Source organism: Cervus elaphus, chromosome 18, assembly GCF_910594005.1.
Source record: "Cervus elaphus chromosome 18, mCerEla1.1, whole genome shotgun sequence".
Taxonomy (NCBI): domain Eukaryota; kingdom Metazoa; phylum Chordata; class Mammalia; order Artiodactyla; family Cervidae; genus Cervus; species Cervus elaphus.
Window position 1 is genome coordinate 64,262,695 of NC_057832.1, and position 27,991 is coordinate 64,290,685.

At 39.5% G+C, this 27,991-nt stretch overlaps 1 protein-coding gene across 2 annotated transcripts in view; it reads right to left on the reverse strand.

The window, feature by feature from the left end:
- The window catches only part of ZNF277 (zinc finger protein 277), a 135,431-nt gene that overhangs the window by 106,727 nt on the left and 713 nt on the right, over positions 1 to 27,991 (reverse strand). The window contains exon 1 of one of the 2 annotated variants that reach the window (XM_043872237.1): positions 21,537 to 21,588. The exons of the other annotated variant lie outside the window; for it this stretch is intronic. The gene's annotated coding sequence lies outside the window, so the exon portion shown is untranslated. Of the gene's footprint in view, positions 1 to 21,536; positions 21,589 to 27,991 lie in introns of those variants that run through there. 2 annotated transcript variants of the gene reach the window in all.

The window sequence follows — 27,991 nt, forward strand, 5'->3', positions numbered from 1 at the left end:
CCCATGGTTCTCAAACTTCGGCGTGTATCCAAATCACCTGGAGGACTTGTTAAAACAGTATTAGGGCTTCCTGGTGGCTCAGTGGTAAAGAATCCACCTGCCGAAGTGGAGACATGGGATCGATCCCTGATCCAGGAAGATCCCACATGCTGAGGAGCAATGAAGCCCATGTGTCACAACTATTGAGCCTATGTTCTAGGGCCCAGGAACTGCAACTACTGAGCCCATGAGACCCAGAGCCTGTGTTCTACAACAAGAGAAGCCACAGCAATGAAAAGCCCCCAAACTGCAACTAGAGTGAGGCCCTCACTTGTCACAACTAGAGACAAGCTCTCACAGCAATGAAGATCCAGCACAGCCAAATAAATAATAAATAAAATTATATATATAAAAAGAGTACTGGGATCCATCCTGAGTAGCTGATTCAAAAGGTATGGGATGTGGCAAATGAATTTGCATTTCTAACACGTGCCCAGATGCTGCTGCTGCTGGGGAAACACATTTTGAGAACCACCGCCATACACCAACATGGGGCATGAACGTGGGGAGAGAAAGTGGCATTCCAATTGTGGTTTATCACCTTCGAAAAATCCTCGCTACATCACAGGCTCCAATTCAAGCCAGAAAGTTTAGCAAGTTAAGCCTTGATCATGGGAAAGATTCCAAAATAGCAATTTCTTTTAAGCAAAGAAAATAATAAATGCAACCGTGTTTCATGGCTATTTTAACAGAGATGCTCTGTGGGAGAGAGCTTAAGATGTTGCAGTTTCATTAGCATTATCCAGTGTTGCTATGGGGACCAACTGGCGAGGAATCATCAGTACACAAGAAAATGAAAAGAGGGAATTGTTGAATTAAAAAAAAAAACAACCATTTCTGAGAAAACAGTCAAGTCATATCGCCCATTTTCTGGCACTTATGTAAATTAAGGTATAAATTCTCCTTTAATAAGGAGATCTATAAAGATTCACATACAAATCTTTCTGATTTCAGAAGATGCAGAATTCAGGGAAGGAAATAAAATTTTAAGAAGAAAGGAAAGTGGCATTATGGGGTTTACGGTTAGGCATGATGACCCCAAGGCTAGGGGCTGTGTGGGAAGGATGCACATTCTGCTCAGTTAGATCCACCTTTGCACAGAATGGGGAACAGAAGGCTCAGGCAGGTACCACACATCCTCTGTGGATGGGGAAGCGGGGAGGATAGGTGGATGGCCTGCTTGCAGTTTCGCAAATAATGAAACCAAGAGGAAGAGAGGAAGAATAACTTGAGACAGAGAGGAAGGAATAACTTGAGAATAAGAATCAATTCGGTTTCTAAACCATCTTGCACCTGCTACCAATCTTCCCTCTTCAAGTCTGCTTTCATTACATCAGTTCCTAAGATTAAGCCCTAGTGCCTCCCTATTCTCTTTCTCAACAAATCTCAAATTTTCTGCCTGCTTTTTTAGCTTAGACCTAATGTCTACCTACCTACCTTAACCCAGCTTTTTTCTCACTGTCCCTCATACTAAAAAAAGTTGTTGTCTTTTTTTTTTTTTACAACAACTTGAGGAGGAATTCCTACTTGGGATTTTCCTCTCCTTGTCAGACCCAGAGTGTATTTTCCCTTCTGTCAACTCACCCCATGTTTGTGTGCTAAATTTAATGATTTTTTAAAAAAATCATTTATTTATTTTTGGCTGTGCCGGGTCTTCGTTGCCGCATGTCCTTTTCTTTAGTTCTGGGCCCCTGGGCCTACTCTCTAGTTGCAGTATGAGGCCTTCTCACGGCAGTGGTTTCTCTCGCTGCAGAGCAGGGGGTCTCGGGCGCAAGGGCTTCCGTAGTTGTGGCGCATGAACTCAGTAGTTATGGCTCCTGGGCTCCAGAGCACAGGCTCAACAGTTGTGGTGTACAGGCTTAGATGCTCTGTGGCATGTGGGATCTTCCCAAATCAGGGATTGACTCCATGTTTCCTGCATTGGCAGGCAGATTCTTCACCACTGAGCCACCAGGGAAGTCCTAAATTTAATGACTTTTAATTGTGATCCCAAATGCCGTAGACCCCAAGGAATCCCTTCAGGGATGAAAGGACACCTGGAGCAGATGGCTCCTTTGGCTTCCTCCCACTCTCTCTAACTAAAGAAGCCCAACTTTCAGAGGTTTTATATATTGGGATTTTGGGTAAGATAATTTGGAAAATAGTGCTACTGCTTAAGGAAAAAGCTTGAGAAACACATCTCTCTAATGTACCAAATCATTTGTTATTCAATAAAATATTGTTACTGGCACTTTTGTTTCATGTATATATGTTTTGTCTCATAAATTATACTGGAAGCTCCTTAAAATAAGCTTTTTTCCCCAGTGTGCTCAGCTCAGCAATGAGCAAAAGGAGTCCATTTTCTTGACTGACTCATTTTAAAATTCATTTTGTAAATGAACTGGTAAAATTCATACTGAGCTGACCTCTACTGAGGTGAGTGACACGATGTTTTGCCTCTCTGCAATGAATATTTCAGATTTTTAAAATCAATGCTTCACAGAAGGTAGGGTATAATGCAAAGCAATGGACTGATAAAGACATGATGTTTTAAATATCAGCAGAAAAGAAGACACATTTTTGTGGAATGGAGGTTTTTCAATGCCTATTAAATCAAGCCACCTAAATTAGCAATTTGTGGCACTGGATCAGTTTTGGGACATATACTTAACTAACTCTGTTCATGCCTTTTGGGTTTACAAAAATTTTTGTAGACTGATGCACAAAAATACAAATTACTACATTTTGCTAAACTACATGCATTGCTAAGACTGGTTACTTATATTTCTCTTACCTCATTAGTTAGGAAATGTATAACTAACAAAACATTCACTTTGGTTATTTCCTTTGGATTATGAGGACATTTGAGATGCAAGAGGTTAGCTTATTGCAATTAAGGAGAAGAAAGACAAGGCTGCCAAGTGGAACACTGAGCTGAGAATAAAGTGTCTTTGTCACCATAGGGCCCTGTTGTTCTTTAAGCATTTCCTAAAAGGGTGAATGAAGAGAGCAGGACAGCATGGTAATACTGTTCCTGTGTCCAGTACAGGAGTAGAACTGTGGTTTTCTTGAGTCACTGAAGAAAACAAAACAAAACAAAAAAACCTCTTTCCTGGCAAAAGAGTACATTATACATAGGTAGGGGTTTCCCAGGTGGCTCAGTGGTAAAGAATCCGCCTGCCAGTGCAGGAGGCACAAGAGAAACAGGTTTGATCCCTGGGTCAGGAAGATTCCCTGGAGGAGGAAATGGCAACCCACTCCAGTCTTCTTGCCTGGGAAATCTCATGGACAGAGGAGCCTGGAGGGCTACAGTCCATGGGGTCACAAAGAGTCAGACACGACTGAGCACGCACACACTCTCAGATGTATAAATATGCCCAAAGGAATCTAACTGCCTGATTCCTGAAGTCAAGGTAGGATAGCAAACCTAGAATCTAGGGACCTGCAATGTTCTCTGCCAGTGATCTCAGACAAAACAGTTGATACTTTCCAGCTCTGCTTTCTTATCTGAAAAGTAATGATGAAGCATACTCAAAAGCGTTTAGGCCTTTTCATTTAAGTGCAGTGACAATATGAATAACATCCTGACCATGAGATCCAGTAAGACACTAAAGATATTCAGCATTTCAGGTTTGCAGAATTGGTGAGTCAGTACACAGAGAAGGAAATCAACTAAAGAGTATTTCTGAAGTAGCTACACAGACTGTTTCAGGAACCGGGCTAGTTACTGGGCACAGAACAATGAATGAACATTGATTTTGTCCTTGAGAAAGTCAGAGAGGAGAGCAGGACTCTAAACAGGTAAAGCCCAAGATGGTCTACTGAGTGGTGTCTTGTGAAGGGAGGTGACAGGCAGGTATTTTGACAAGGAATGCTCATGGGGGTGAATATGATATCTGGAAGTTTTCACACGGGATGCTGTAACAGAGAAGTCTCCAAGAGGAGGTTTATTTAAGTCTACGTTACTAGGCATTCAACATCAAATTTGAGGTATGATAAATCTTGGTTCTTTGTTATAGAAACATAATTAAGAATTTAGTAGTCTAAATTGTTTTCTAAAAATCAAAGAACTAAAATTTGAAACAGAAAATGGGGGAGAAAGTTCCATGGAGACCGGCATCTTTGTTTGCCAAAACTGGGTGAAGCCTAACGTTCTACTGTAAACATCCTTTTTAAACCCAGGCAAACTATGATGCATAAACAATCAGGGGCCACTAATTTTATTTTTTGGCTGTGCTGGGTCTTCGCTGCGGTGTTTGGGCTTCTCTAATTGCAGCACATGGGTCTAGTTGCCCCACAGCATATGGGATCTTGGTTCCCCCACTAGGGATCAAACCAACATCCCCAGCCTTAGGGTGGATTCTTAACCACTAGACCACCAGGGAAATCCCAAGGGTCACTGATTTCCTAATGATACTTGCCCTCAACCTCCTTCCATTGTGGAAACTGCTTATCAAAGAAAAGAAGGCGAGTGTCTTGATTTAGGATGTTCTGGGCATGGATTTTTATAAGATGTCCAAAGTTATGGGTTGAATTGTGTCCTCTCAAAAAGACACATTTAAGTCCTAGTCCCTAGAATAGCTCAGAATCTGACCTTATTTGAAAAGTGTTTTTAGAATTAAGTTCAAATGAGTCATTAGAGGTCATAATCCCAACATGACAGGTATCCTTATAGAAAGGGGATATTTGGACACAGAGAAAGCCACACACAAATACAGAGAATACAATGTGATGGAGATGGCACAGATGATGTACCTACAAGCCAAGGAACGCAGAGATGGCCAATAATACCCCATGGACTGCAGCATGCCAGGCTTCCCTGTCCATCACCAACTCCCGGAGCTTGCTCAAAAACTCTTGTCCATCGAATTGGTGATGCCATCCAACCATCTCATCCTCTGTCATCCCCTTCTCCTCCCACCTTCAATCTTTCCCAGCATCAGGGTCTTTTTCAATGAGTCAGTTCCTCACATCAGCTGGCTAAAGTTTTGGAGCTTCAGCATCAGTCCTTCCAATGAATGAATATTCAGGATTGATTTCCTTTAGGATTGACTGACTGGATCTCCTTGCAGTCTAAGGGACACTCAAGATTCTTCTCCAACACCACAATTCAAAAGCATCAATTCTTCAGTTCTCAGCTTTCTTTATGATCCAACCCATGCATGACTATTGGAAAAACCATATCTTTGACTAGAAGAACCTTTGTCAGCAAAGCAATGTCTCTTCTTTTTACTATGCTGTCTAGGTTGGTCATAGCTTTTCTTTCAAAGGGACAAGAGCCTTTTAATTTCATGGCTGCAATCACCATCTGCAGTGATTTTGGAGCCCAAAAAAATAGTCTGTCACTGTTTCCATTGTTTCCCCATCTATTTGCCATGAAGTGATGGGACTGGATGTCATGACCTTAGTTTTTTGAATATTGAGTTTTAAGCCCCCGTTTTCACTTTCCCCTTTCACTATCATCAAGAGAATCTTTAGTTCTTCTTATGGCTTTCTGTCATAAGCGTGGTGTCACCTGCATATCTGAGGTTATTGGTATTTCTCCCCGCAGCCTTGATTCTGGCTTGTGTTTCATCCAGTCCAGCATTTCATATGATGTACTCTGCCTATAAGTTAAATAAGCAGGGTGACAGTATACAGCCTTGACATACTCCTTGCCCAATTTGGAACCAGTCCGTTGTTCCATGTCCGGTTCTAATGTTGCTTCTTGACCTGCATAGAGATTTCTCAGGAGGCAGGAAAGGTGGTCTGGTGTTCCATTCTCCTGAAGAATTTTCCCAACTGTTGTGACCCGCACAGTCAAAGGTTTTGGCGTAGTCAATAAAGCAGAAGTAGATGTTTTTCTGGAACTCTCTTGCTTTTTTGATGATCCAACGAATATTGGCAATTTGATTTCTGGTTCCTCTGCCTTTTCTAAATCCAGCTTGAACATCTGGAAGGTCACGGTTCACATACTGCTAAAGCTTCGCCTGGAGAATTTTCAGCATTACTTTGCTAGCGTGTGAGATGAGTGCAACTGTGCGGCAATTTGAGCATTCTTTGGCATTGCCTTCCTTTGGGATTGGAATGAAAACTGACCTTCCCCAGTCCTGTGGCTACTGGTCAGTTTTCCAAATTTGCTGGCATATTGAGTGCAGCACTTTCACAGCATTATCATTTAGGATTTGAAATAGCTCAACTGGAATTCCATCACCTCCACTAGCTTTGTTCATAGTGATGCTTCCTAAGGCCCACTTGACTTCACATTCCAGTATGTCTGGCTCTAGGTGATTATCTGGGTCATGAAGATCTTTTTTGTGTAGTTCTTCTGTGTATTCTTGCCACCTCTTCTTAATATCTTCTGCTTCTGTTAGGTCATTACCATTTCTGTCCTTTATTGTGCCCATCTTTGCATGAAATGTTCCCTTGGTACCTGTACTTTTCTTGAAGAGATCTCTAGTCTTTCCCATTCTATTGTTTTTCCTCTATTTCTTTGATCAGTGAGGAAGGCTTTCTTATCTCTCCTTGCTATTCTTTGGAACTCTGCATTCAGATGGGTATATCTTTCCTTTTCTCCTTTGCCTTTTGCTTCTCTTCTTTTCTCAACTATTTGTAAGGCCTCTTCAGACAACCATTTTGCCTTGTTGCATTTCTTTTTCTTGGGGATGGTCTTGATCCCTGCCTCCTGTGCCACGTCAGAAACCTCCATCTATAGTTCTTCAGGCACTCTGTCTATCAGATATAACCCACTGAATCTATTTCTCACTTCTACTGTATAATCGTAAGGGATTTGATTTAGGTCACATGTGAATGGTCTAGTGGTTTTCCCTACTTTCTTAAATTTTAGTCTGAATTTGGTATTAAGGAGTTCATAATTTGAGCCACAGTCAGCTCCCGGTCTTGTTTTTGCTGACCTTGTAGAGCTTCTCCATCTTTGTCTGCAAAGAATATAATCAATCTGATTTCAGTATTGACCATCTGGTGACATCCATGTGTAGAGTCGTCTACTGTATTGTTAGAAGAGGGTGTTTGCTATGACCAGTGCATTCTCTTGGCAAACTCTGTTAACCTTTGCTCTGCTTCATTTTGTACTCCAAGGCCAAAGTTGCCTGTTATTCCAGGTATCTCTTGACTTCCTACTTATGTGTTCCTGTCCCCTATGATGAGAAGGACATCTTTTTTTGGTGTTAGTTACAGAAGGTCGTGTAGGTCATCATAGAACCACTCAACTTCAGCTTCTTTGGCACTAGTGGTTGGGGCATAGACTTGGATTACTGTGATACTGAATGGTTTACCTAGGAAATGAACAGAGATCATTATGTCATTCTTGAGACTGTGCCCAAGTACTGCATTTCGGACTCTTTTGTTCACTATGATGGGCTACTCCATTTCTTTTAAGGGATCCTTGCCCACAGTAGTAGATAAAATGGTCATCTGAATTAAATGTGCCCATTCCTGTCCATTTTAGTTCACTGCTTCCTAAAATGTCAACGTTCCCTCTTGCCATCTGATTGACCACTTCCAATTTGCCTTGATTAGTGGACTTAACATTCCAGGTACCTATGCATTATTGTTCTTTACAGCTCGGCACTTTACTTCCATCACCAGTCACATCCACCACTGAGTGCTGTTTTTGCTTTGGCTCCGTCTCTTTATTCCTTCTGGAGTTACTTCTCTACTCTTCTCCCATAGCATATTATGCACCTACCGACCTGGGGAGTTCATCTTTTAGTGCCATATCATTTTGCCTTTTCACATTGTTCATGGGGTTCTGAAAGAAAGGACACTGAAGAGGTTTGCCATTCCCTTCTCCAGTGGACCACGTTTTGTCAGAACTCTCCACCATGACCCGTCTGTCTTGGGTGGCCCTACAGGGCATGGCTCATAGTTTCATTGAATTACACAAGGCTGTGATTCATGTGATCAGTTTGGTTCCTTTTCTGTGATTGTGGTTTTCATTCCGTCTGCCCTCTGATGGAGAAGGATAAGAGAATTATGGAAGTTTCCTGATGGGAGAGAGTTACTGTGGGGGAATCTGGTCTATATCTGAGGTGGGGGCGGGGGTGGGGGCTGGGTGGAGGGCGGGGCCATGCTCAGTAAATCTTTAATCCAATTTTCTGTTGATGGGCGTGGCTGTGTTCCCTTCCTGTTGTTTGGCCTGAGGCTAAACTATGGTAGGTGTAATGACAGTAATGGCGACCTCCTTCAAAAGGACTGATGCCCGCACTTTTGTATTTAGAGCCCCTGACCCCACAGCAGGCCACTGTCGACCCACACCTCCGCTGGAGACTCTTGGGCAGTCACAGGCAAGTCTGGCTCAGTCTCTTGTGGGGACATTGCTCCTTTCTCCCAGCTCCTGGTGTGCACAAGGTTTCGTGTGTGCCCTCCAAAGTTAAATTCCTTGTGGGTTCTCAGTCCCTTTGCTGGATCCCCAGGTTGGGAAATCTGTTGTGGGTCCTAGAACCTTCCACAACTTTGAGATGACAAATTTCTCCTGTTTAAGGTATCCAGTTGGTGGTACTGTATTATGGCAACCATAGCAAACTAACTGTGAACGAAGCATCTCCCTTGGAATGGTGTGGAAAGAACATCAGGGCAAGGTCTAAGAGGTCACAACCACAAAGAGCCCAAGTTCTTCACTCCTTTCCTCTGCCTGCTCTTCCTTCTTTTCCTTCTTTCACTTTCAACCTGTGTGAAAAGGGTGGCTTGAAGCTTTAGCTCACAGTCTTTCTCACCTTCACCCAGCTGCACTAGCCCTCAAAGCTGTGGATCCCAAAGCAATGTATGGGTTAACCACTGTAAGTGGCTTAGGGTGGAGGTGAAAGGACAACTGAAAAGAGAAAATGAGGACCTGAAGAAACTATGAGGAAAAATGACTGGTAGAAGAGTAGTCACAAACCCATCAGAAAGCCAAGAAGAGGAGTTAAGTTCCTGAACAGAAAGTTAGTTAAAAAGAACATGTATGAGAAAAATAATTTTTTTGAATATTGTAAACAAAAATAAATGTTCAACGGACATAATCTGAGCTCTTGTTGCCAGTAACCAGGTATTCAAAGTGAAATAAAATAACAGAATTTGTGCTTCTTTTCTTAGATTAGCAGTGTGTACAACACATTACACTTCATTATACTTCAACTGGTTATAACTGCCTTTTGAAAATTTTTTCTAATCACACAAATAATTCTATATTAGGCCTTAAACTACTAAATTATAAAAGTTACATTTAATGCATGGAGAAAATGTAAATTAATGTTTTAAGAAACATATCAACTGATCACAAGACCATAAATTTTAATCTAGATAGTTAATACAATTAGGCATCTAACTGACTTCATAAACATAGACATTGTCAGGTATTTTATCAAAAAGATATATTACAGAATATTTAATATTTACTTTTAAAAACCACCTGGTTAAAGAAAATGTATCTATCCTTTTTTTTATTCTGTGTACCTCTCTTTATTTAAAAATTCATATCTAATAAGGTTTCTGTTTTAATTCTAAAGAAGTTAAAGTCACCTGTAGCAGAATATACCGATCTGATGAAGAGAGGTATATAATGATCTAAAATTACAACAGAAAAAACGACTTCAAACCTCAATACGTTACACTGAGTCTAGAAGAATGCCTGTTATTAGAAATATGGGTGACAAAGAAATACAAATATATGTTTTAATCAGGTTTAATAATGCATTCACTGTCACAGGAACTATATCTTATTTGCACAGACAGACCTCCTTTTATAAATGTTTCTAAAAATGTCATTTGGGTTATAGTTTAAACTATTAGACTGTGTTTAATTTCAAACATAGAAAGTGAGTGATTGTTAGTGAAAAGATAATGTAGAATTTTAAGGATCAATAAAACTTAAGCTATTTACCAAAGCACTCACAACCATTTAAGCTTTTCATTCTAATATTTACTTACTTCAATTGTATAACCTGGGTGCTCCATTAATACTGACTCCCTGGAAATCCTCTTTCTCATCTATATTTTCTTTACCTATTCACTACAGAAGGAAATAAGAAATTATTGACCCTACATTTTGAAACACTAGCAGGGGCATGGAAGACTGTCTAATGGACTCAATCTCTAACCAGAAGAAACTAAAGCCCAGAAAGGCTCAGACACCATCTGCCCCAAAGTACTACCTGGGTCTAGTGTAATTAAAGAACAGAACCTGCAAATAGCCCATTAAGAAGAGTTATGGCAAAACAAAGGGTTACTACTGCTGGTATCTGTCTTTCGTTTTTGATCTCAAATGCTAAAAAATCAGCAGGTAAGTTAAAAAAAAAAAATCTTGAAACAGAAAAACAAAGTTGAGTGTCTCACACTTAACTGATTTCAAAACTTTCTAAAAGGCTACAGTAATTAAGACAGGGTGGTACTGGCATAAAAAAAGATCAATACAGGTCAATGGAAGAGAACTGAGAGTTCATAAATTTATCCTCAGAATTTATAATCAACTGATTTTTGACAAGGATGCCAAGATAATTCAGTTGGGGAAACAACTGTCTTTTCAACAAATGGTGCTGGAACACCTGGATGTCCACATGCAAAAGGAAAAAGCTGGGTCACTTCTTTGTACTATACACAGAAATTACCTAAAAATGCTATCCATTCAAATGGAGATAAGTAAAATGATAACATGAGAGAATATGTTTTGGTATAATGGTAATGCACTAAGAGTAAATAGATTTGGGGGTTCCAATGACAGCACTGCTTGCTAAAAGCTAGTTGTGTGACTTGCAATTTTTGCTCAGTAACTTGCTTATCTTCTAAATGTAGCTGAAGTGATAAAATGAGATCAAGCATGGAATAATGTTCCAGAAAATATGACCTGCTAACAACATGGGGAGGACTGTGGAGGACACTCAGTGTTCTGGGTCTGCAAGGACAGTAGCTTCCAATAGCTAAAAGGCAGGAGAAAGAAGACAAATCCAATGGTGCCTCAGCTTCAGATCTGGACATACAGGAGACACATTTCTAATCCCATCCAAGTGGCCAGTGTTAGGTCAGATGTAATTCTGATATCACTGACTGAGCATCTGAACATAAAATACAGGAGCAGAGTGTATTGAAGTCACAATCCCAAAATGGGAGCTGAAACCAGAAACTGATGATAGAAATAAAACACTAAGAAGAGAAAACGCTGGGTTACCTTTTGTGTGGTGGCAGGCAGTCAACAGGAACATTTCATTGAAAAGGTGAAGGTGCTATCTAAACTGGTCTGAGGAATAAGTAGGGGTTTGACTCCAGGGTTGGGAAGATCCCTTGGAGGAAGAACGTCAACCTACTCCAGTATTTTTGCCTGGAAAATCCCATGGACAGAGGAGCTTGGCGGGCTGTAGTCCATAGGGTTGCAAAAGAGTCAGACACAACTTAGTGACTAAACAACATAAAGTAGAATGTTAGGGAAAAGAGATTCTAGGCAGAGAGACTACGAGTTAAGATTAGATTGGTAAGAAGATGACAAAATTTCTCAAAATATGCAGAGATAATGGAAGGGAACTATTGAAGTAACCTTAGGCTTTGGAACCACCCGCCATCACTCTCAAGATTACATGGTACTCCAATGGCTACAGACTAAAATTCAGTGTCATGAGGTTAATGGGGTAAGAAATGCATCACTAGACTCTTGCTTTGGACACTGCATAAAGCATATGATACACAACCTCTCTAACAACAAAACTGCTATTAAATTATTACTCAGATTCAGGACTCAAGGGGATCTTGAGGAGAGGACATGCCAGACAGCAACCAGTTTCAACTCTTACCCATCCCTTACAATGCCTAGACTATCATCAACTAGCTGTGGATTATTTATGCACACGTATGTCTACACTTACAGAGAAGTGGGCTCAATTCTCAGCACTTTATTTGTAATCTGGCTTTCAAATTAATTCAAAGAAGGCAAATCAACTCAAAGTAGGTGCTGCAGAGGAACACCTGAAAATTCAGAACATCGTCCTGCATGAATTTAAGTGTTAATCTACAAACTATTCCAGACAGGATGCTGCTGCTGCTAAGTCACTTCAGTCGTGTCCGACTCGGTGCAACCCCAGAGACGGCAGCCCACCAGGCTCTCCCGTGGGATTCTCCAGGCAAGAACACTGGAGTGTGGGATTCTCCAGGCAAGAACACTGGAGTGGGTTGCCATTTCCTTCTCCAATGCATGAAAGTGAAAAGTGAAAGTGAAGTCGCTCAGTCGTGTCTGACTCTTAGCGACCCCATGGACCGCAGCCTACCAGGCTCCTCCATCCATGGGATTTTCCAGGCAAGAGTACTGGAGTGGGGTGCCATTGCCTTCTCCTCCAGACAGGATGCTTTGTTCTTATTCTCTAAATGAACACATCCTATTTGATTTCACAAAGTTTCTTCTATTGTCTAGTTGATACCTTGTTCCTTTTTCCTGCAATTCATGTTGTCTTCCCCTGAGACTTTAATTCCAATTATGTTGACTTGAAATCTCTATCTTGATTCCCCAGATCTCATTATTCACTTTTAAAATAGTCTATCTAGTCTTTAGTATACTACATTTATGGGACAAAGGCTTTGAAAACACTGTAGTTAAAGGGGAAAAAATCCTTTTTTAGGTGAAGGGGGTGGCAGTCCCTGGATACTACTCCATTTTCATTAAGAGAACTAGAGAAAATAGAATATTTTAAATTGATATCAATCTTCTATCCCAATGAAATGGAAACTACTATCTTGTCTGCTTTTCTGAAATAGTAGATTAGACTCCTCTCCCACAAATTACCGACTTCAAGCAAATGCAACTGATTTTAAGAAGGAATACATAAGATAAGCCATACACTGATCAACCAAAAGATTCTTTTAATTAGTAAAGTCTTACAGGTGACTTGTTCCTAGTACACGATATAAAACAGTACCATGCTGATGCTTCCTTACTTCAGAAATGAAAAAAGATGTCATTCATGTTAAAGAAAAACAGTAAAGGACATTTATGGGCAATGAAGTAATCTCTTACAACAATAAATTATCAAAATGGAAAAACAGGAGAATGTGGAGATGGAAGCAATATGAAAAATCGCAGTCTGTCTTTAGGATCAGATGGCATTCATTAGACACTTCAGAAGTAACTGGACTGCTCTCTCATACATACACACATACAAAATGCAGCTTATCACTAAAAAGAAGTATTACAGTGGAAGACTAAATACCTCTGAAAGGATGACTTTGGACTTATCAGCTGTGCTAAAACAGAGTTAAGGATTTGTATTAGATATGTATGTAAGTTTTCAATAAGAGAAAACTTACAGCAACAAAGCAGCATTTCCCCATTTGGGTTAATCAGACTAAACTTCACTCCAATTAACACATCAACATTCTTTTTTACATAAATACAATAGGCACAATTTTAAAGATATATAATCATCTTCTCTCCCAAATGATGTGAGGTCTTGGTTGAAAATTCTTAGACAGTCTGCAAAAAATCTGGAGCTTAATTAGGAGTACCTGACAAAACTTGACATGGATCAAAGCAAAAATTTCAGGGGTATATGGTCATTTTTAATTATGGAAAATATATCAAATTTTCTGAGAAAACAAAAATTTCATAGAGATAATAAAAACACAACTTCAAAAGTATACTTTCATCTAGAAAATAAAATTTAAAAGCGCAAATTTCCATATGACAGTCTAGTGAGCGCTTCATGAGCAGGCTTTACTCTTCCATTTGTGCCCCTTAATCATCTAATGTGGGACTCACACCTGAAATGTGGTTACAAACAAGGTAGAAAAAGAAAACTCACAGCTATCCCCATGGTTGAGAAGCAGCAGATTAAATTAGCAGGGCCAGGCAATGAGGAGTCCTGAATAAAAATACTCTTTCATTTTGGGATTTTTCCTATTGGCACAGAGACATTATAGCTGGTTTGTGAGCCGGAAGGTTATATGATGCTTTAGAGAGACTTACTTGGTGGCTCAGGGGTAAAGAATCCACCCGCCCCTGTAGGAGATGCAGGGTCAATCCTTGGATAGGGAAGATATCCTGGAGAAGGACATGGCAACCCACTCCAATATTCTGGCCTGAGAAATCCCAAGGATAGAGCAGCCTGGAGGGCTACAGTCCATGGGGGTCACAATGAGCAGGACACAACTGAGCATGCACAAGCACGTTTAGCTTGGCACCCAGTTTGGACTACATGAGGACTGTGCTATTCTCACAAGAGCCTCTGAAGTCTGTATTCATCTTTACATCAGAACTGTTGCAAGGCTGTTCCTCTCCAGCAAACCTGCTTCATATTTCTCACCCATAAAGCACTCCTCACCATGTAGGAGCTAATCCAGGTTATTTTTACAAGGCCCGCCAACTCCTTTTTAATACAGCCATCATGCCCCGTCTAGCCTTGCCTCCCCCTCTACCACGTCATCTCAGGCTCTGCTGACATGCCGGGGTGTGGGTTCTCCTGGCCTTTTCTCATGTGGCTTCCACTGTTAAGAAGACCCACCGCACCCGGCAAAGACCACTGCCTAAGTCTCACCTCGTGAAGCCCACCCGACCTCTCCAACAGGCTAAAGACGGAGGCAGGCACTACAGCTATGCTGCCACAAGCCGAGGAACGCCCCGTGCCATCAGGAGCTGAGAGAGGCAAGGAAGGGCTTCTCCTCTAGAGAAGAGGCAGAGTGACACTGCTGACATTTTGATTTCTGCCTCTGGCCTTCAGAACTGAGACAGAATCAATTTCTGCTGCTTTAAATCACCCTGTTTGTATAATCTGTTACACGCAGCCTTTGAGAATGAACATAATATATATCAATGGAACTATTAGCATTAAAACTTTTCTCTCTACAAGCAGGTAATGGGATTCTCCTAGATAATTATGAAGTGTAATATGATTAAAGCTACAAAGAAGTGTGTAGCTAATTCATACTATGGTTCAAGAAAAGCTTCACATAAAAAGTGACACTTAAGCTAAGATTTGAAAAATGAGTATGACTAGCCCAGAAAGAGAAACGGAGGAGGTATATATTTATAATGAGGATTATAATATTTATGAAGTATAACTTATGAAGGATATAACATAAAAAATGTTGCCCATAAGTATATGAAAATGTGTTTGAGTTTACACAAGTATGTGTGCATTTCACAGAAGGGTCCAAGGATCAGCAAACATTGATAACATTCTAATAATTTTTGATATCTATAAATAAGGTGAATTCAGAATCTGATTAATATACTATCAAAAAGGCCAGCAAACGTGATTTTTAGAAAAGGTGACAAAAGCGCAATCCAATTGTTTCACTTATACACTGCTTGCCTAAATCAGTTTACTTTGAAACCACATTTAGTTTAATAGTGAGAATCCTGAAGAAATGGAGACTTGCCAGCTGGCTCTGAATACTGCTAACTAGAAGTGAATAACAATGGCCCCATGAATCACTTCTAAATTGTTAAAAAAAAAAAAAAACTTTCAATAAAAAATTCCTCTGCATCACACTAGTTGTGGATTTTTACATCAAAGAGATGTCTGGATTCATCATTTCATTTATAAACAGTAATTCAGAAACTCTGACATTTCTGACAATGATGCCAAACACAGGCAATGAAAAAAACTGCAACTAACCTACATTCTTGAAGTCGATGAAACTTGATAGGAGAATGTAAATTAAAATTTTATAACCTTAAATAATGCATTAAATAGCTATGGTTACCTGGTTTAATAAGAAGCATAGGCTTGAGTGCTCTGGAACAGTAGATCAGAGATTGGTTACTTAGGAACAATTTCCTTTTATATCGCTCAATATTCAAATCTCAGTTCAAATATACTAAGAGCAGGACACTAAAATAAACAAAAGAAAATTTGAAGAGTTCTCATATTGTGCTAAAGTGGGTAGGTTTTGTTTATACAAATATTTATTTCAATGCTTCGTGGAACGTTTTCAAAAGAATTTTGACTTTCTGAATATGGGAGGGGGGCGGAGTGGGGCACGGGGAGGGTGGGGAGGAATGCTCCTTAGAGGATGTCACATCTCTCTGAGATAGAACAAATAGCTGTATTTACCGTTTTTACCCTGTGTTTAGCACTCTACACTTATTCCTTCCCCACTAAGGGCTTGAAGTAAAACAAGAAAGCTATAAAATGAACAACAATGGTTATAGCTATTATTATAGAAATAGGGAGAACAATCTCTTCTTGAAGATGTTTACAGATGGAACTACTGAGGGTGTCTAAGCTCTTAATAAATATGATCAGTTTATGGAGGAGATGACCCTGATAAGCATTTGCCAAATGAAATTCCATGGAACACTAGGGTCTCATTAAATGTTAATAGGTGCTATTTGAGAAAAAGATAGTGCAGTTAAATATTTGGGAAACTGTAATGTAACATTTATCTCTTTAACAGCCACAAAAATTTGTATGCTAAAAAGTCCTGAAGTAAGAATGCTTTGACATTCTATTTAACTCAGTATTTGCACCTGAAAGTCTCTTTGGTTAAAATACTTTTTCCACCTTAGAAATCAATGGAGTCCTGAAATACTGTCCCTAAAAACATAAATAGCATACTAAATTCACATCAGCCCTACCTACTTCCATCACACAGATGAACAAAAACAAGAACACAATTTTCTATGAATGTATCTCAAAAGTATGATGTCAAAGAAATCAAGTTCTTTTCTGTCCATTACTTACAGGTTTAATTCATTTTTAAATTCATTTAGACTCTAAGAACATGTAAATCTATATGGTTGGATGTACTCTGAGTTTCATTAAATGAAAGTAAAACCAAACTGTGCCCTATTTATGGAAACAATGATAACAAGTGATACTTAAAAATACCTTATTAACAAGTGGGAAACAATTAACACTGAATTTTCATCTGTTTTGTCAAAAAAAACTATCTGTTTTGTCAAGAAAAACTAAGATGTTTCAAAAGGAAAAAGACCCAAGACAGGAATCTTTCTCTGTGGCATCAAATACCCACGTAGTCCAGGGGTCATGAAAAAGAAAGGCTATTATCACCTTATACTTGAGAATTATATTACAACTGGCTGATTATTCACGATTAATGAGCGCAGGGTTAGGAGTTCAGTGGCCAGATGGGCAACTGTAATGAGCTGCCTGGAGCTGGGGCCCTGCGGCACAGCCAGTCCGCGTGGCAGGGGCCCTACAGCAGCAGTCTGGCTCTGCCCCAGCAGGGACCACCTTGAGCCAGCGGCTCTAAACCAAGTCAGTCTTGTTGGCTTCATCTCCATCTGGGTCTGGAATGCTAGTCACTGGGCATGTGACTCATTTCTCAGAACGAAGCCTCAACTTGTATATCTTTTTTAGTAACTGAGCCTTCAACCTGCTGTCCTGACTCTGTAAACTGTCTGATTTCATACCTCAGCCAGAATAAATGTCCCTGTAAACCTGTTTCCCTAAGGCTTTTTAACTGACTTGAATCCTGTCTCTCAAGTCCAGTTTTCTTGTGAGTGTGTTCTTGTTACTGACAAAGACTCTCCTTGACCAAACTTTATAGTCAGGTTCCTCTGAATCTTTTTCTTGATCAGGCCATGCTAGACCTGCATAGACAGGTTTTAGCAAGAATCCTGGTAAGTCAGTCTGGAAAGAACCCCCCATTCTCCATCTCTGATGGGGTTCCTCTGTCTCTACTATCCTCCAGGTGATACCTTACTACCATGGCAGACCTGTGGCAAGAGTCTTGTTGAGTCTGTATAACCTGTGAAACTGTGTCCTCCTAAAATGTAGTTGCCCTGCTGAGTTTATGACTACCTATCTGAAAATTTATTCCCTTTCGTGTCCCCTCTGACCTCAATCCTGTGCTAACTGAACACTAAACAACCAGAGTCAGGTGACTAAAATTGCCGTTGTTGATATTATCATTAAAATACAAACTCGGGTTCTTTCTCCAGGGCAAGATGAGCTAATAGACCCCCGAGGCATGGATCACCTGGCCTGAGAATTGTAAACCAGAGACATCCTAACTCCCCAAACTACGATTAATAAATGTCACAACCAGCTTCTTTCTTCCTTCCCCTTTAAAAAACCCCTAACTCCAAGACCAAGTTGGAGCGTTTGTGAGGCTTGTTTCTCCTGCTTGGAGCCCAGCCGGCGATAAATTCTGACTTTGCTGCAAACTCCTGCTGTTAAGAGTTTGGCTTTCTGCACCACAGGCACATGGACCCTTTGGTCCATTACACCAGAATGTCCCTAATGTTTCCTATCAGGAATTTTCTATCACCTAACCTACCCAACCTGTTCCTTATCTAAAAATCCCTACCTTTCCTTAAACTAAGAATTGAGTCCAGTTCTGTATTGTGGTCTCTTCCCTTCCATTCCAATAGTTGCTGAATAAAATCTATTTTTTTACTCCTTTACTGTCCAGCTCTGGTTTTCTTTAACACTACCAGACACCAGACTTTCTACCTGTCTGTGCTCTGATGCCTGTTTTGTCATCATTATGGAGTTCTTGCCTACGCTCTCAGGGGCTTCCTGATGACAGAGCCCAAGCAACCCCCAACCTATAAAAGAAAGAATCTCCATACACAACCTGCTTTGTCCTGGAATGTCTTTCAAATCTCAGGAATTTCCTTACAGGACTGATGGATCACCTGACTTTATTAAAGACAGCATATAATTAAAGTCTAGTAATGGCAACCCATTTCAGTATCCTTGTCTGGAAAATTCCACGGACAGAGGAGCCTGGCAGATTATTGTCCATGGGGTCGCAAAGAGCCAGACACGACTGAATACACACCCTTGAGTCTTCAGTATCTCTTTCTCTGGCACATACCGATGCCTCCTGACTCAACTTTCCCTCTTCAGTATATTATTATCTGATTAAAGTTTGATCTTATCATTTCCTTTCCTCAAGTCTGCTGAGTCAGGATCTAACATTTGAAATCACATCATCTGCCTCAAACTGTTCAAAACTCTTTTCATTGTTCTATCTACCTAACATTTTCTCGGGGCAAAATGAGATGAGTTGTGACCTGATGCCTATGCCTTTAGGTTTTCACTGTTCCCTCCCTTTGCCTAAGCCTAGGATGCTTTGCCTTATTTCTGCATGTCCAAATCCTACTCAACTTCAAGGCCCAGCACCACTTGCTGGGTACCATCTCTTTCTTGCTCAACTCTATTCTGATCACTCTGATGGTCCTTAACACTTTCTACTTTGTAATATAGGTACTTATACCTCATTATCTTTCCTATTAGGCCATAAAACCCTGGACTGCAAGACTTATCTTATTTCCATCTTTGTATTCTACAGCATCTAAAATACAGAAGCTTGCACACAGTAGATGCTTAATACAGTTTTTTGAATGAACTAATTCTCAGTTCTATCAAAGCCCTTTCAGATTTGCATCATTTATTAAAATATGGAAAGGAGAAGGGATGGGGTAAGATGAAACGTCATGATGATCTATCCGTAATCTCTTGGATTAAGAAACTCTAGAAGTTGTCTGTTGCCTGTGGCTCTGCACCAATTTTCTAACTTGATACACTCGATTAGTGACATTAACATGTGCAACTAATGTGTATCTAATTCCCAAGGGAAAATCCATATATATATATATATATATATATATATATATATATATATATTCTTTCTACACAGACTCTAGAATTAATGTATAATTAGACTCCCTAGATGTTAAGTCTGTCTTCTCTTTCTTTTGTGGATGTACAGATGATCAGTTGAAAGAATGCTAACATAAAGAATTCCCCCATTTGCATACCAGAAAATCTTAAATATGAGTACAAATAACTTCTCTAAAACCACAGAGCCAGTCAGAAGCAAAAGAGGGATTAAAACCCAGATCTTTTGACTCCTTGTGAACGCGCCACCAAACAATATAGTCTATGATCACTGATGTTGGAAAAATAACTCAAAAGTCCCAGTAGATTACAGCATTACTTTCCCTCATGAGGATGCATGTTTATAAAGCTTTCAAAAATCATCCATCAACTAGTATGTAAGCAATTCCAATAAGCTTTCAGACTCTTTTTCACTTTCCTCTTCCCTCCTCCATTTGTGAAAATTAGTTGTATGGTGCTTTAGCAAAGATAGCTTGATTGATGTTATGTTACTGTTCAACAACAGTTCCTGCTATTAATTGCTTTATAATGGTAATTACGATTTGTGGTACAAGATTATTTTCTTTTCTAATTGGCTATTACTGGTGAATAGCAGCTTGTTACATAACAGAAAGACTGTGTTAAATAAATAACCACAATTACAATTCTGAAGTCCTTCTCTTAAAAAACAAATCAAAGTTTTGAATAAAACCACTAAAAAAATTGTTAAAGGCAGGGCCTCAGTAATTACTTGGGGGAGGGTTCATCTTTCAGTTTAGAAAAAAAAAAAACACGAAATAAGGACAGTGTTAGGGAAACCAGGAGATGGAGCATGCATTTCCTTTCTTTTAAAAATAACCACGCTTAAAAGCTTTATTCTGGTCAGCTCCTCAGTCAATGAATACAAATTGCAGATTCAAATGTTTCCAATTCTTCCCAGAGTACAATATGGAAACAGAAAGGACTTTCCAATTAGCTCCGGTAAAATACGAATGTGGAGCCCCACGGACTGCACTGAAACATCCTCAAGGACAAGGCCAGGGGTTCTTCCTCATTTGTGCCCCATACAGCACCCAACATGGAGCTGACTGACAGTCACAACCCATTCAACAGCAAATGCCATCACAGCACAGCACTGTCCCAGAAGACGAGGTGATCCAAAGCTACATGTGACAGTCCCGTCCTCAAAGGGATTATTATAAAATCAGGGGTGTATCTTGATTCAAACTCTAATGCTAATTAGCCTGTAATCCTTTTAAAGTTCTACCTCCAGACTGCCACAGTAGTGGCAGCAGTTGTGATGATAACAGGGAGGTCATATGACTTGTTAAAGGTCACACAGGTTTTAACTCACAGCTACTTTGGAATCCAGGTTGTCTAATTCCAAAGACTCACAATTGCCTCTTGTGATATACCTTCATCAACATTATTCATATCTATCTTCACAGTATATCAAAGCTTACAGAGTGCTTTCACATATAATGCCTCACTCAACCTTCCAAAATATCAGTAAGGTAATTAACCTGCAGCATTTTTATGAGATTGAGGCTCAGAGAGGTTAAGCAATTTTTACCCCCCAAGTTCACACTGTGACAAAGCAGCAAATTCAGGATCAAAGTGCAGATTTCTAACTCTTAATCCAGGTTTTCCTTCCACGTATTTTTACTCAATGTATTAATTTAAATATATTACACATAAAGAAAGCCCCAAATTATCCCATATTAGATTATATTATTAATACTTAAAATATTCTACCATTTATTATTGAATCCCCCCTAATGTCCCTCTGCACCCTTGATGAAGCAAAGGTTTAAAATTAAGTCCTGTTTAATACTAGAAATTTTACTTGGTTCCTGAAGACAGCACCCAACTCCAGTTGGCTATTTTACAAATAAATGACACTGGTCACAAAGACCATTGGCTGAGATGTAAAGAAAGGCAGAAGACTGATAAGTCGAATCCATCACTTCTGGAAAAAGCTGCCCTGCTCACCTTTGGGTCAAAGAAGTCAATACAACACACTTGTTTCAGCGAGAGATGGCAATTCTTCAAGGCACTGTCAGTGAAATGACAATCCATTAGGTCTCATAAATTTGTTAAATAAATCACAGCAAAACTGAACCCCAGTTTGTGACAAAGTTCCCCATGAACAGTTAATAGAGATATTTAAAGATTCAATGACTGGAAGGACAGTTTAGATACACTTCTTATTAAATGCTCATGAATTTATGTATAGAAGAAAGTATGATTTTTATTTTTCTATTTTATTTTTCACAGAATCAGTTTTATTTTATAGTTTTTAGCATTACAGTAACTGATCCTCTTTACCTCTGCTCACTTCCCTTTTAAATGAACTCTTTGATCCCTGGCAGAAAGTCCTTTTAGGGAAAGACTTTTCCTTCAGCTCATCTGTCCAACTGGAGAGAAAAGAGTTTTCAGGTATCAAACGGTGATGAGCATCAGGAAAGTATTAATATGATTTTTATTATCAGTCTGGTCAATATCATGTTCAGTGTTTCAAGATGGGGTTGTATATGCGTTTGTGTTGTGGAGACTGGAGCTATTCTTCTCCATGAATGGAATATCTATGTCAGTATACTAAGAAGTGTAGATTAACTCAGTGTCTGATACTACAAGGACTGACCAAATCCCTTAATAGAAACCTGGTCATAAAATGAACAAGAGACACTCAAAACCAGCACCTGTACCACCACTGGCACACATGTTGGACGTATTCCTGAACCTATGGCGGAAATAAAAGTCACCATTTATTGAAGACCAGGAATTATACCCATCATTTCACTGTTTTAATATTCCAGCAAGACAGACATGATTAGCTCCCATTGTTAATAGGTGAGAAACTGAAGATCAGAGGTTGTTTAACTTGCCTGTGGCTGGTTAAGTAACCAGGGTTTGATGCTAAGTTGGCCTGATCTCTTTTCTCATACTATGTTGCCTTTCTATAGTAACATAAGCTTTAGAACAAATTTATGTTTCAGGAAAGTCTGTTTCAGACCTCATCCAATGGACTTTAGTTACTGTGAGACATCTTTCTAATAGTAATTGGACTAAAAGTTCTCTTTCATTTACTGTGTGACCTTGTGCCAGCCGCTCTTTGCACCAGTTTCCTCCTTTGTAAATAAAAAGGGGATAATATGAATATCTATCCCAGGGATGCTGTGACACAAAGTAAGATCTCCAAAAGCATTTGAAACAGTACTTGGCACAATGATTGCTCAACAAATGTTAGCTACTATCAGCATCATCATTATAATATCTCCTCTTAATATCCTACAAGTTGGGTCTCATGTACATTTTAAAGGAAAACGAAGGATGTTCTAAAGAAGGCCCCTTCAGAACCTGACATCAAACCCAGCAGCTATAATTCTTTTTCTTCCTTCACACCCTCTGGCCTGTACTTTCCAGGCCATCTGAGTATGGAAGGTTGTTTGAGCTTCTTGCCCATGAGTCTAAATGTGGGTGGTGTATGTGTGAAGAGCTGGGAGCTGGGTATGAGGGGGCTGCACTGGGCAGAGCTGAGAAAGGGTATAAAGATAATACAAACGGCCTTCAGAGCACATAGTTGCAATACCAGTACAGAGCACCAACAGACACTCTGACAAGCCCTAGGAATGCATGGGCAGCCTAAGCAGTTATCACCACTACATTCCTAAGCTTCCCCTTGGTTACACCATAATTTGGACTACTTCTAAGTGAAGCAGAGTAGGCAGTTTTACAATTCAATTAGGCATATTTTTATACTTAATTCAACTGATATTTACTGATTTCTAACTTTATAAAAGGAAGTATGTCAGTCTTTCATAAATATAAAATTCAATGAAATAATCACAAACTCTGCAAGGTAGGTATTACAGCTATGTTTTCATAAATGTAGCAAATGTGCAATAAATCTACCACACATAGCTGCTAAATGTCAGAATTGAAATTTAAATACAGTTTTTCCAAGACAGGCTCTAGTCCTCCTTCCACTGTCATGTCAAATATATGAGACTGGACTTAAGCCTTAATTCTGAAAGATGACAACCTCTGGAAAACTGGGTAACAGCCACATAGATAATGGAAGACAGATTTCAAGGTCTATGCAGCAGTTTACTCAGTTATGAGTGCAAGGTTATAAAGGACAGGTCTGAAGTATTCTTTCAAAAATTTAATCATTATCTAAAAACTAACCGTTCACTTAAAAAAAGACTGAAAAACTATGCTAAAATGCTAACTGTGATTATCTCTAACCAAGTTGAGACTTCATGATGATATTCTACATTTTCCAATTGATATGCATAACTTTCACAAGCACACAGCATCTACTGAGTTTTTTATTCTACTTCATTTCCTCTGCTTAAAACAGCAGTCATTTTAAGTACTTTGGATAAATTTCAAACAGATTCTAACCATCAAATTGCTATAGAATGTTAACTACACACAGCTCTGATAAGCACTGGATGTATAAACATAAAAGAAGACACCTCTTACCCTCAAGAAGCTCACAGTCTACTGATGTAGACAAAATTGCCAACAAATAACTAAAACCTATTACGTTAAGTGTGATAATGGAGATCTGGGAAGGGAAGCAGGGTGTCTGACGATGAGGCTGGAAAAGTCGATTAAGAACCTTAAATGCAATGCATTAGAGTTACACTGAAGATGTGAAGTGAAGATCCATGAATACATTTGAGTTTTGGAAGGTGGATTACGAACAGCAAAATCAAGAGTCAGTAAGATCAATATGAAGGTTTTGCAATCATCCAGGCTAGAATTCAGTTTGGGTCAAACATTTATTAAACACTGACAAGAGGACAAGAACAGGGTCAAGCAGACAAAAACAAAAGACATGGTTTTGGTCCCAAAAGCAGAGTCTGGAGCATGGGGGATATGCATTGTAAGTCCAAAGAAGCATTATCCTTATCATCATCTACTGGGCATGCATTTGTAGGGAAAAAAGTTGACTCTATCAGAATGCTACAATACGGAAGCACAGATTAACTGTCAGAAGAAATCACCTCCATCAGAAAAACTTCCCCAGTAACCTCCCCAAATGTGAGAAGTGTTGAGTCTATTTATTATCTGTTCCCAGTTTTAGGGAAAAATATGAAGTCCTAGTCACTGTTTGAATGTTTGGAAGGTGGTGTGTGTCTGATCAGAGGATTCCCTGAAGGAAGATGGAGTCTAGCACACAGACCTCAGGGAAGGTGTCATACCTGCCTGCACACCACAAAGTGACTCATTCCAGCAGAAATCTTGCACAGTTGGGAGGGTTTCTATAAAAAGACTCCATAGTTCCTTCGGTCCCAGAATATTAAACACACAGACTGACATTTTAATTAGAATTAGAGGGAAACCTCTTAAAAGAGACAGTTTTTAAGAAATTAAAGATTTTTACAGGGAAAGACATAATTGATAACTGAACTGGCTGCTTAGCAAAAAATATGTATACCTTTAACATCTGTAGTTTCACCCAAAATTTGTATCACACTTTATAGACTTGGAAAAGAATGTGGATAAAGTCACACGAAACATGGGTTATCAAAGGAATTCTTAACGACAACTTTACCTTATGTCCTAAAAACCAACCATTACTGAGACTACTGGGCAGTTCTGAGTCAGGGTGAGGAATTTTTTTCTGGTACAGACAGCAAATTCACTGTTCAATACTTTCATTGAAAATAAACTGGAATCTAAAATTACGCTTTCCATCAGATACTCAACTCACTCTAATAGTCATCTGAACATTTATCCTGAATTAATGATGGTAATCCCAGTTTTGTAAGGATCTGGAGGAAAGGATACTCATATTATTATTGGTGGGAATGTCTACTCCCCATTGAAGGGGAAAATCTGACATCTATCACAATTATAAACATGTGTCACCTTTGATCTAATTTCTCAAGAAATATACACCCGGTGGACAAGGATATGTATGTAGAGCTGTTCTCTACATTAGTGAAAAACTAAAGCTACACTTACATGTTCATTAACAGAGGAATGGTTAACATATGGTACATTCATATCATGGAATACTATGGGCACAGTTCTTAAAAACAATGAAGCAGCAGATGTACTGACATGGAAGAATGTCTATAATAGAACACTGGAAGAAAGAAGGTGGCAGGTCTTTAAGCTTACACTGAATGATCCTTTTTTATTCAAAAGAAATAAAAACCATACAGACGTGTGTCATACATAAAATTTATTGAAAAGAATACTTACCCAACCCCCAAGAACTGTTACTTTGGGACTGAGACTGTGTGAGGTGCAGGAACTTTGATTTTTTTACCTTACACATCTCTGAATGGTTTGAACTCTTGGTGATTAAAAGTTTTACAATTTTAAAATGACTAATGTATTTAAAAGTCACACAATGCTTTTGAAAGGCACACCCAATTTTCTTTTTTATGAGTTACTTTGTGGGATAAATTTACCAAAGATTCCACCTTCAAATGTTAAACAGGTAGCCTTTTGGAACTTTGAGAATGTGGAAAACTTTTAGTATGTTACCATAAGATAAGAGTTGACTATATGGCATATCCCAAAATGAACTGTTTAGAGTATGAATATAACACAATATTTAAGAATGGAGCTTACTAAAAATTTCTACAAAGAGGTACTGAAATAATTTCAGAACTAGGGGTTTCACTGAAGTGGGAATAAGTAGCACCAACTCTGCTAAGACAAAAATTTAAGACTAAATGTCAATTTAACCATGAAAGCACAAAAAAAGCAAGAAATTAACAACAACAACAAAAAAAACACCAGTGACAAGGATGAAGAACCACATTTAAGCCTCAAACCACATTTGTTATGTTAGGAAGTTAGACATGAGCAGCAAGGGAGGCCTGGCTGAAAGGGATGCAAGCTGATCTCTAAATTCCATCCCAGACACACCCAGGAGAGCTCACAGATATGCTACAAAATAACCAGAGACTTTTCAACTCTTGCACATGTGCCCTAGGGACACAGTGAGTGGATACAAAATAATCAAGGGGCTTCTCCAAGCAACCTTAGGCACTTAGGAGCCCAGTAAGGCTCATGAACATTCTACATCTAATTATAACAGGCTGAATTATGAGAGGACACAAACAACATATCCTGCATATGTTACAACTGTCAATCAGCCTTGAGTATATGCCCATTTGCATTCCCTTTCCTTGACTGGTGGTGGGTACAAGTTCTACTCTGCACACACCATAGGCAAAAGGGAGAGACTGGAAGTATGAAAGTGGGACACCGAACAGGATCAACAGGAAGGAAGAGGAGAACTCCTTTGGAGTTAGTCTGCTCCCATGTTTTAGGAGTGTCTGTCTGTCTAATAAAAGATCTGTCTGCCTGAGCCAAACTGAACTGTAACTTGTCTGTTATTCTGTACCCTTTAGTCTATCACTCTCAAGTTTTTGGTGTGACAAGGCAAGAAACTAGGAAGAGAAATAAACTGACCTCACAGAAAAAACATCAACAGACCTCCCTGGCAGTCAGTGGATAAGACTCTGCAGAGGGCAGGGTTTCCACTGCAGGAGGCCTAGTCTGGGTCCCTGGTCAAGGAACTAAGTCCCTGCAAGCTGCACGGTGTGGCCAAACAAAACAGAAATCAAAAGGAAAAAGACAACTAGCTGTGTTAAATTATGTATCAGACAAAAAAAGAAGGGGGTAAGGTTGGTGATACACAGACTGTAAGGATACAGCTATGACAAACCAGACCGTGTATTAAAAAGCAGAAACATTTTACTTTATTTTACTGACACTTTACATCACTTTACTGACAAAGGGCTGTCTATGGTTTTTCCAGTAGTCATGCATGGATGTGAGAGTTCGACCATAAAGAAGGCTGAGGGTTAAAGAATTGATACTTTAAAACTGTGGAACTGGAGAAGACCCTTAAGAGTCCCTTGGACTGCAAGAAGAACAAACCAGTCAATCCTAAAAGAAATCAACCCAAAATATTCATTGGAAGGACTGATGCTGAAGTTCCAATACTTTGACCACCTGATGCGAAGAGTTGACCCACTGGAAAAGCCCCTAATGCTGGGAAAGAACAAGGACATGAGGAGAAGTGGGCGACAGAGTATGAGATGGTTGGATGGCATAACTGACTCAATGGACATGTGTTTGAGCAAACTCAGGGAAACAGTCAAAGACGGAAACCCAGGAATGCTGCAGTCTATGGGGATGCAAAGAGTTGGATAGGATTCATTGATAGTTGGATAGATGATAGATGAATAGAACAACAACAAAAGAAAGAAGCTAGGGATTCTAAAGATAACCTCCTTGGCAGCTTTCAAAGTTTGATTTTTGCTCTCTATACTAGGTCAGAAGACAACCTGAAAGGCAAGCAAAGCCAAAGTTAGCTGCGATGACTTTCTCTGAAGCCATGACTACAAATTACCATTTCCTTTCCTACTGCTCTAAGGACCCAGAGTTTGGGAAGATCTCCCAGG